At 42.3% G+C, this 11,566-nt stretch overlaps 1 protein-coding gene across 4 annotated transcripts in view; it reads right to left on the bottom strand.

Moving 5' to 3' along the window:
• The window catches only part of LOC149198125 (uncharacterized), a 328,910-nt gene that overhangs the window by 137,076 nt on the left and 180,268 nt on the right, over positions 1 to 11,566 (bottom strand). The window lies entirely within an intron of this gene.

Below are 11,566 nucleotides of genomic sequence, written 5' to 3' on the forward strand. Positions count from 1 at the left end.
GGTTTGGCTCGTCTTGTGAGCCCTCTCACAAGACCTACTAGATTTCATTGGTTTTCTAGTGCAATCAAGACTAGTATAGTTTTTCACAATTGATAACTACTTTTAATGATATAATCGGTTTTCTTTTAGCATTCCAATCATTAAGAAGCTATACATGAAAAACTTCAACCATTCAATTTCATCAATACAGCAGTAGAGATCACAGTAAACAATAGAACAAGAGAAAGAAGACACCAAAATTAGGCTCACAGCCAGGGCAAAACCCACAAGGGGAAACCCCAACCAATCTTTCTTTGTGAGAGAGAAATTTTGTTCATCAATAGTACATCAAAGAATATTTGACCTCAATTTGTCCAAGTCAAACTAGTGAACGAGGTGAGAGAAAGTTAACTTTTAGTACAAGTTTGATCTCCAACCGTAGGGCCAAATTTCGACTTATGGAAGCTCTGAACAGGAGGTCGAAATTTGCTCAAGGCCTCAGTCAAACAGTCCTTGCAATTCTCGATCAAAGGAGAGAGAGTTGACTTGCGGTCAACAGTCAAGAACAGAGGCAAAATCTCAGTCAAGTCAAGTCAACGAAGCTCCTGCAATCTTTAGCCTCCAAGCACAGTCAAACCCTCAGTGAAACAAATCCAAAATAGCCCAAGTCAACGCAAGTCAAAACAGATCGAAATAAGTTGGTCAACATTTGTAATGTCCCTTCCTAATTGTTTTCCCAAGGTGAGGAGAAACCATTTTTGGCAATTTTGTTATTTTTGGCTTAATGCAATTTTGCTGGAAGAACTTAGGAGAAAGGGGGGTTGATGTGCCTTTTTGCAGATTGTGGGGGCCACTCACCCACCCAAAATACACACCCCTTGGAGGCAACTCGATTTTCCTAAGTGGGGGATCGAAATATTTGATGAGACCCACGTGGGGCCCAAGGGAGCAAGAATAAATAGAAGGAAGTGAGCAGAATTTGGGGCTTTTGATCATTTGAAGAATTTCATTGTTGCTTTGGCTGTTCAGTTAAGCTACAGAGTGTTGTTCAGCACAAGAGCTTCCTAAGGAGTGAAGCTCACCCCTCTCTTTGGCGGACTTGTGCCACCCTAGGAGGGCTTCCATTGCCCACATTGAATTGTCATCTTCTGGAGGAGAATTTGTAGCAGTAGAGCCATCCATACACCGAGTTCGATTTGCAGGTTGGAGGGACTGTGTCATCCCCACTCTGGACTGTGCAGTCACTGGAGAAGGACATCATAGTTGGAGGCTTAGCAGGTGGATTTGGGAGCTGGGTTGTGACGAGATTATTGGGAGTCTGATTTGGGATGGTTTGCAGTCTTATAGCGGCAAGTTACAGCAATTTCAGCTGCAGGGAGTGAGCACCAGCGTTGGAGGAGGACCAATCCCCAAAGGGTCGAAATTGGAAATTCAAAACCAGGCAAAGCCCTTTCTGGGTTTTTTTGGGTTTTTGGAGAGGAGTACATCCCCAAAGTTACAGAAATTTCTGGGTTGTTTTGAGGGGGTAAATCAGAGCCGGAAGTCAGCTAGAAGAGCAGTTTTTAGGGGACAACGCAGTATTTTGGAGGCAGCAAAGATTACAGCAGCTAGGCACTATTTTATCATCCACCTAAGGCTTGTAGCTTTCCTTGTGCAAGCCCAGGTGCACTCCTTCCACCTCATATTGTACTCCAACAATTATAATTAACAAAAATTAGCCAATTTGGTGTTCTAGGAAAATTTTTGTTTACATGTGTGTCTATTGAGTAAATTTTTGTGTTGTAATTGTTGCATGTATTTGTTATCTTTGTAAATTTCTACTTTGGAACATTACAGTGGTATCAAAGAATGATCTTGGCCAGCTGTGGGGAGGCTACCAAGATCATGGAGGAGTTGTTGAGGCAGGGCCAACAATTGGTGAGGCGGAGCCAACAATTGGTGAGGCAGAACCAAAAGATTCTAGAAGGGATAAACGTATGATACATAACCAACACAGAAGCCAAGTACATACATGCGCATCCCAACAGTACAACACCCACACGTATGGTTAGTCTGACCATCCTACCATGCCTCATTCCTTGGATGAACAGGAGAAGGAGAAGTATAGTTCAAGGGTTGGACCATCATGTAGAGGTGGGCAGTTAGAGGATGATACCCAGAGGCGATTTTGCTGGTGGAGACCTGGTTTTAGACATCAAGAGACATATGAGGAGGTCGAACATGAGGTTGAGGGCACGCAGGGTTGTGAGGAGCACATAGATGCACACATCGTGACACAGAAGCCACCCTTGTGGGAGTTTCCTTTGGTAGACCCGATTGACACATTGGTGGAGACAGTTGGGCACACACCCATAGGACCATCCATTGACGAGGTGCCAATAGGCACAGAGGTACCTAGAGTTGTGACAGAGTTCCTAGACGATAGCTACATCCAACAGCATGGAGAGCACCATGAGAAGCGTGAGCTAGATGAGGATGTTATGCTTGAGGAGGTACCTATGGTGGGGCAGCTCGAGACTCTGGTTGAGCCCATGATGGAGGACGGGAAGTCATCTTTTTGGTTTGCCATCAACAGGGAGCAGAGAGATGCGCAGGCAACTAGCAGAGTTTTAGTACTTACATTTAGTAGCTTTCTCCAGGCTTATGTAGATGGGGCTTGCAATACTATTAGGTTACCTCTACACATTAGAGGGAGAGTGCCTAAGTTACCTAGATAGATTGTATATGTTGTCCGAGCCAGTGCGAGGCAACATGAGTTGCGTAGGAAGCAACACTCGCATGATGGATTTGCTACGTACTCGAGGACTCTTGCATTTGATCCCTCTCATGGGGTTGGGTGGCAAGAGGTATTGAGTTGGTACCTGATAGGGCTAACTACATTTTTGGATACATCCATGGTCAGGGGCATAGTTCAACATGGGTCACAGTTTGCTAGAGGGGCTCGAGGGTTGGATCATCGTTGGGATCCAGGTGGGACTCCCCATCACTCCATGGATTGGGTTAGTCATGGTGTTAGCAGGATGGTGGATCCAGTGATTGGATTCACCCCCATTTTCATATTCCCATCAAAGTTGTGGATAGCACCAGTGACAGATTGGGCTAACAGGGGCGTAGGCAAATTTCATGAGTTGTCATGGGATGTTGGGTGTACATGGGATTGTAGGATGATTAGCCTACTATGGCAGGAGTTGTTACGAGGAGGTGGCTTCAGCAAGCCACCAGACAGGGTATTGTATGGAGATGGTGCTCTCTCACTGGGATATTGGACACCAGAGCTACTAAGGATAGGCTCAGTAGTGTTATTCACGTTAGCATGTGAGTTAGGTCGCTTAGGTCATTACAGTGCCAAAGCAGCTCCTCTGTTAGTTGGTTTCACTGATTTTGATTGGGCTGGTGACCCTTATGATCGGAAGTCTATTGTCGGTTATGTCTTCACTCTTGGTTCAGGACCTATTACATGGGCTTGTAAGAAACAGGCTGCCATTTCTCTTTCGTCAGCAGAAGCAGAGTATCGTGGTGCCGTGGAAGCTAGTAAGGAAGCCTTGTGGCTTCGTCAGATCCTATCAGAGTTTGGCTTTGAGCAGCAGCATCCAACCACACTTTGGTGTGATAATCAAAGTGCCATTCAGCTATGCAAAGATCCAGTCCAGCATCAGCGCAGCAAACACATTGAACTACACATGCACTTCATCAGAAAGCTCATTCATGACCATGTTCTTGAAGTGCAATATTGTTCAACAGATAATCAGGTTGCAGACATCTTCACAAAGGCTCTCACAGAGGCGAAGTTCACTAAACTTCGATATATGCTTGGAGTTCAGGAAGTTGTCACTAAGGGGGGATAGGCTCTAGTGCCTCCTTCCTTCTCCTATTGTGTCATATTTGTAAATCCTTCAATCCCATCCCAAGTTGTTCTTAAGGGGGGATGTTAGGATATTCCGACACATAGGAAATAGTTAAGTACAACTTGGTCTAGTTTAGAGTTAGGTATAGAGTTAGGTAAAGTGTGTTTCTTTACCGTTGTACATTTTGTAACTTACAATCCGACGGTCACGATATGTAGTGATCCGACGGTTCATTCTCTCCTCGGTATTACCGACACTTGATCCGTGGCTTGACACCCGATTGGTCCATGAGTTTTATTTAAAGCGCATGGAGGGTCATTGTTCGGGTAATCCGTGCATGAGAGAAGCTTATGTAAATTTTCATTCTTTGATTAATAAATTGCCTGTAGTACCCACGTTGGGACAGGCCGTGGACTGTTTCCCTCTTTGAGGGTTTTAACCACGTCAAAAATACTGGTGTATTGATCTGTGATCTGGTTGTGAGCGGTGTCCTTTTGGTGTTCTTTCTGAGGAACTTACCCTGTAAATTCCTACAGGTGTTCGGGCTCCAAACATTGTATTGGCACATTATCGAGAGGGTGGATGGTAGACTTAGTGGTGATGGTTGGCAAGAGCATGATGGATCCACATACACAGAGTCGATTGCGAGTATCAAAAACCCATTTATTGGATGCATTCAAGGGATAGCTATTTGGCACATGTGGTTTCCAGCAGTCATCATTACTATGCAGTGGCAGGCACAAGGAAGTTTAGCATGCATCAGATTAGTTCATGATATATGGAACATATATATTGATTGCATGCGAGGACTAGAAATGACGCACGAATGGATTCCAACAGCTATTAGAGCTACGTCACCGCAGATTTGGTAATGGGATTCGGGGATTCAGTTGGTTGATAGATCACTTTGTCTCATGATGAGCAGAGTCATGGCAGAGAGTGATCTAGTTCAGTCCTAGGATGCCACATGGGAGAGTGAACAAATCTTGCAACACCCAGTTTTGCAGTTGCTTGGGGACAAGCAACATCCGGGAGGGGAGGACTGTAATGTCCCTTCCTAATTGTTTTCCCAAGGTGAGGAGAAACCATTTTTGGCAATTTTGTTATTTTTGGCTTAATGCAATTTTGATGGAAGAACTTAGGAGAAAGGGGGTCGATGTGCCTTTTAGTGGATTGTGGGGGGCACTCACCCACCCAAAATATGCACCCCTTGGAGGCAGCTCGATTTTCCTAAGTGGGGGATCGAAATATTTGATGGCACCCACGTGGGGCCCAAGGGAGCAAGAATAAATAGAAGGAAGTGAGCAGAATTTGGGGCTTTTGATCATTTGAAGAATTTCATTGTTGCTTTGGTTGTTTAGCTAAGCTACAGAGTGTTGTTCAGCACAAGAGCTTCCCAAGGAGTGAAGCTCACCCCTCTTCGGTGGACTTCGAGTGCCACCCTAGGAGGGCTTCCATTGCCCACATCGAATTGTCATCTTCTGGAGGAGAATTTGCAGCAGTAGAGCCAACCATACACCCAGTTCGAATTGCAGGTTGGAGGGACTGCGTCATCCCCACTCTGGACTACGCAGTCACTAGAGAGGGACATCTTGGTTGGAGGTTTAGCAGGTGGATTTGGGAGTTGGGTTGCGGAGAGATTATTGGGAGTCTGATTTGGGGTGGTTTGCAGTCTTATAGCAGCAAGTTACAGCAGTTTCAGCTGCAGGCAGTGAGCACCAGCGTTGGAGGAGGGCCAATCCCCAAGGGGTCGAAATTGGCAAGTCAAAACCAGGCAAAACCCTTTCTGGGTTTTTCTGAGTTTTTGGAGAGGAGTACATCCCCAAAGTTACAAAAATTTATGGGTTGTTTTGAGGGGGTAAATCCAGCGTTGGAGGAGGGTCAATCCCTAAGAGGTCGAAATTGGCAAGTCAGAACGAGGCAAAACCCTTTCTGGGTTTTTCTGGATTTTTGGAGAGTACATCCCCAAAGTTACAAAAATTTCTGGTTTGTCTTGTGGGGGTAAATCAAAGCCGGAATTCAGCTAGAAGAGCAGTTTTTAGGGGACATCGCAGTATTTTGGAGGCAGCAAAGATTACAACAACTATGCACTATTTTATCATCCACCTAAGGCCTATAGCTTGCCTTGTGCAAGCCCAAGTGCACCCCTTCCACCTCATATTGTACTCCAGTAGTTATAATTAATAAAAATTGGCCAGTTTCGTGTTCCAAGCAAATTTCTGTTTACATGTGTGTTTACTAAGTAAATTTTTGCGTTGTAATTGTTGCATGTCTTTGTTATCTTTGTAAATTTCTACTTTGGAACATTACAACATTGGTCTTAAATGTCTCCTTAACTCCTTCGCACCTGTGGACCAACCTCTACGATTTTCAAATGAATGTGTGAGATGATAAGATGCCAAAATGAGCTCCAACGATGCCTTATTTATGTGTTTGGGGAAGTGCCTTTTCACACGTAAGCCGACTTATCCTTCTTGAGGGAAACTTTGTCAAAGTTAAAATTATGAATTGTCTCCATTATTTGTCAATGAAAATATCGTCCATAGCTACCCAATTTGTCAACACTCCCTCTTAGTTAGGGAGGTACTTTATTCTCTCTTCAAGATCAATCTTCCCAACCAATACAAGGTCTCCCAGTGCACAGCTTAAGGAGGAGGTCACAAGTACAAGTTTCTCTCTCGGTAAAGATCAATCTCACTGACCAATCCATAGGTCTCTCGGCACAGCCTAAGGGAGAGATCATCAATATGATCATAAAGAAAGATACATAGCATCCACCACACTCAATGGAATCAATCAACGAGGCCAAACTAATCATATGCAAAGCCCAAATCTCCCCGACCACAAACAAGGTGTCTTGGCCCATAGCCTAAGGGAGGAATCCCTATCTCAATCCCCAACCACAAACAAGGTCTCTTGGCCCATAGCCTAAGGGAGAGAACTTGAGATCAATCTCCCTGACTAATCCATAGGTCTCTCAACACACAGCCTAAGGGAGAGATCACAAACTCAATGCCTCAAAACCAAGCTCCCTGACCAGACTCACTAGTCTCTTGGCCCGTAGCCTAAGGGAGTGAATCTTCGCGGCCAATCCATAAGTCTCTCGGCACATAGCCTAAGGAAGATTGTCAATCATATGATATTGTATAATCAATGCTCCCCTTTCACTTAGAGAGGGGTTCTCAAGAACTCCAAGTTGTTCTCTGAAATAAGCAAACTTCGTCCGGGACAACGGCTTTGTCAACACATCAACAACCTATTCATTAGTAGGGACATACTTGAGCCTCACAACTCCCCTCTGGATAGTATTCCAAATGTAATGATATTTTATCTCAACATGCTTCAACCTATCCTGGAACAATGGGTTCTCTGAAAGCTTCACACAACTTTGGTTATCACAATATATAATGGTCGATTCCAGCACTTGATCAAACAAAACAGCAAACAATTTCCGAAGCCACGTAGCTTCACAACAAGCAAAACATGTAGCTCGATACTCAACTTCAACCATACCCAAAGCAACAAAAGTTTGCTTTCTACTAGACCATGAAATCATAGCGGAGCCCAAACCAAAACAAAATCCAAAAGTGTTCTTCCTATCATCAGAGCTTCCAGCCCAATCAACATCAGTAAATCCATGCAACTGTCATTCTTCAATAGAAGCATATCTCAAACCATACTCAATGGTGTGACACAAGTATCTCAATATATGCTTCATTGCAACCCAGTGCACATGTCAGGGCTCAACCAAAAATTGGCTCAATATGTTCACAACATAACAAATATCAAGCCTACATTCACAAGATAATTCAACGAGTCAATCAATTTGTGATACATGTATGGATTTGTTGCTACACAAACTATCAGGCCTTGTAAAGAGGCAAAAGCTAGAGGGCACAACACCACTTGGGACATGGCCCACTGTCACCACAGCCTAAGCCCCCTACTCTTCTCGGATTTTCAGCAACGGGAGGAGTCTTACTAATACTCACTTATGATAGATGTGTGTCTATGATAGTTTCGAAGTGAGGGAAGGTGGCTCATTCAATGGAAAGGTTCAATGAAAGTGCAAGCTTTGGGAGAGGCTATTTAAGACATTCCACGAAAAACCACTTGGAAAAGAGCTTACACGAGACCTAGGGTTGAGATATGTAACGCAATATAGGTACATCCAAGGTCAAGGTAAACAAGAAAAAAGGCAATGCAAGGTTTATTTCAATAAGTAGTAAAGCACATACCTTCAAAGAAATCCCCAAGTTGAAGGGCTAGCTTATAGGGTTCCCTCTTGGTGTGGTGGCTAGGGCATAAAATTTATGGAGATTCCACCGTGGATATTCCACCAAAACTTGAGAATCACTAGAAGAGACACTAAGGAAGAGTTATGTCCACACAAAATTCAAAACGTCTTCCTCCAATGAATTTCGCACCAAGCCCTACAAAGGCCTCCTTATCCTTAGAGGGGCGAGGAATAAAGGTAAAAGAGATGATTTTAAGTTGAATGTGATCACCCAGGATTTAGGATCAGTGCCTAACCATTGGGAGGCTATGGAGTCAAGGATGATCTTAATTTTGGCAACTCGCTCTTCAAAGGAGACCAAGAAGTAGCTTCATTACCCTCAATAGAAGTAGCAAAAAAATACTTAGATATTTATACTTCAATGACACCTATTAATGGAGTTTAAAGGATGCAAATGCAACAATTCCCCTAGGAACATTCATTCATTCACTATATATGAGTAATACATGCAAAATTTCCCTAATAGTTACAGTTTTAGACAATATTTCTTCAATCAGGGCACATTTATAACCATGAGACAATATTCCATGCATTAGACATTAACAAAATCAAAAATACAACATCAAATAGCACTTACAAGATAGTGAAGAACATATCCATCCATAATAATGCCAAAAAGAAGCTCCAATAAAGATAGCGAATTTATCCAAACATCAAAATTCATCCAAAATCTCCAAAAATACTCCACAACTACAAGTCTGAATTCTCTCAAGGAGGCCAAAAATCCAAGTGATGATGAGTTGAGGTGAGAATAGGTCTCACCTATTTATACAAGTCATAAGAGTTCAAAAATTAAATGACAAAGCCCCTCCATGTGCCTAATGTGCTAAGTAACCCACCCATGGTTACAAGCCAACCATGATAGCTCATTAAAATTATTTTATCTCTCCTCCAAGCCCACACTAGGCTGACATCATGTTTTTGTGGAGGCCTAAAGGGGCAGCGTTGAGGCCTCATGTGCTAGAAGTGTGAGAGAGGGCCTCAAAAATGGTGATGAATAGGATCATGCCCTCCATACGCTGCAAAAACATCTCTAAACCCTTATTTGGTCTTTGTGGGCTCCAAATGGGTCACATGGGTCTCCAAGTGGCCCAAGATCAAATTGATGCTCCATCACTAAGGGCTAGAAGATGACACATGCCCTCCCAGGTCTCCCTAAGAAAGACATAACATCCTCTGGGCCTTAGAACAACTGCCAAGTGTTGGGTGCAATGTGTAGTTGGTTGGGGCAACGTGGTCAAAGTGCATCATCATCTCTGAATAACTTGGGCATGAGCAAGCAAATGGTGTTGCTGAAGAAGCCCATGGTGAGATTAAAGCCAAGAAAATAATTATTGATTTTTTTAGAGATCATTTGCTTACTTACATTGAAAAGTTGAAGAAATCCAAGGATATCTATGATAAGTTGGTTGGGATGTATGAAGTCAACAATTTGAGCCATATTATCTCCTTGAAAATCCAAATCAAGGACATCAAAATCAACAAGGGAGAGATTGCGCAATCGTATTTCATGAGGACATCCCAACTAAAGGATTAATTATTGATTGTTGGAGAATCAATGTCTAATAGAGAGCTAGTACTTGTTACACTTCAAGGTCTTCCTCCAATTTGGGAGACATCCATTACTACTATAAGTAACAATGACAAGTTCCTGACATTTGATGAGCTCGTTGGTAAGTGCATACAAGAAGAGGTCGAGATGATATCTAGAGGGAGGGTTCAAAAGTAAGAAGAAGGAGAGCCCTCTGCATTTGTTACTCAAGACAAGAAGAGGTCCATCTAATTCAAGAAAGCTTGCTCCCGCATCCAAGGACTCTAATAGAAGATCAAGAAGGGGTAGGGATATGTCAAAAGTTGAATGTTATAATTGTCACAAGAATGGTCATTGTTAGCCACCACTTTGTGGGTGATATCCCTAGTAGAAAAAATTTCTCCATGATGGTCCGCAATTGGCAGCCCCTTGCAACCACAACCTAGCTCGTTGTGTTATTTCTCTGCCACCTGAGCCATACATGTGTGTGAAAATTCCTAGATCTAACAATCTCAGGAATCCTACTACAACCAACTGAATCTACTTCACCTAGATTGTAAATTACATTACAAGCTTATTTCAGATTTCTTCTTGAAACATTGAAGTAAATTACTGAAGCAACCTACACCAAATTAAATATGATTCTGAAACATAGAAACTGAGCAAGGAAAATAGAAACACATAGGACACTGTTATTTTTGGACAATAGTCCCTGGAAAAACCTAATGTAGGAAAACCGGTGCAGCAGCTCTAAGGGTTTTATTATTATGCAAGAGAAAATATGAGTACAATTCTAGGATGCTCAACTAGCAAAATCCGATACAGAGAGAATACTAAACAAAAGACTGGAGAATCAGTGACTGATCCTACTTCTTTGGAGGCTCTGCGTCACCCTCTACGCAGAACAGCGTCACTCTGTGTCGTTTCTGTGTCACCCCTCCTGGGTATTACACTGCCTCTCCTTTGGATTCTCTGTTGGCTGAGAAATCGACCTTCCACAACTGAATTTCGGATTCCCTTAGCAAGAAACTCGACTTCCCCTCAAGTACTACGCTGCCTCTACGTGGGCCAGCGTCAGTATTCCTCTGGACGTCTTTCTGTTCTCCCTCTACCTCGTACTCTCCGGAAATTCCTTCTTCCGGATTCTCATTGTCCCTCTGCTGCAAGAAATCTCCTCAATTGGTTTTTCCTCCTGAGAACTTCTCACTTCAGAAAATCAATTTCCTAGATCTCTCAGTGTGTTTTCCAAATGACCCTCAAGCCCCTTCTTATATCTCCCTGTTCGACAACCAATGGCCTAGATTAAATCATAATCAAAGGCTCAAATCGTTTTGGATTGATATGTGTCTTTTTCTATAAGTTTCACCCTGTAGCATAAAAACTTATGCTGAAGCATGAAAATTGATAGCTTGTAGACTTTAATATAAAAATACACACAGGTATTTAATAATAATAATTTATTAATATATATAAAATGTATAAGATGATATAAGATTTCAATGAGGACCCTGCTTTTATACCTCAGCAGGTGACCTTTCGTGAATGGGCATGTCTTTTAGATATGCCTTTTCACTTAATTTAATGACGATTTACCCTAAATAATCTTTAATTATTTAATATTTATATTTTATTTTATTTTATTTTATTTATCTAATTGTTATGAATTATATTCATAACATAGCCTCTTCCTTCGAAAGCTTTGTCCTCAAAGCTATATTGCTGGCAATTGTCTTAACGGTGATTGTCATCTCGGTATATGGGAGGCAGAAGGTCTCTGGTGGCTCAGCGTCTATAATTCGCTAATAAATCTATTTTTGGGTCCAAGGTTGTCTTCTTTTGTTTCCGTCTCTCTATAATTTTTATTTATATATATAGTAAGAATTATTTTTTTTCCCAAATTTTTTTTTATTATTA

Source organism: Pinus tabuliformis, chromosome 2_2, assembly GCF_031772625.1.
Source record: "Pinus tabuliformis cultivar Carrire ecotype Pingquan chromosome 2_2, CPIR1, whole genome shotgun sequence".
Taxonomy (NCBI): Eukaryota; Viridiplantae; Streptophyta; class Pinopsida; order Pinales; family Pinaceae; genus Pinus; species Pinus tabuliformis.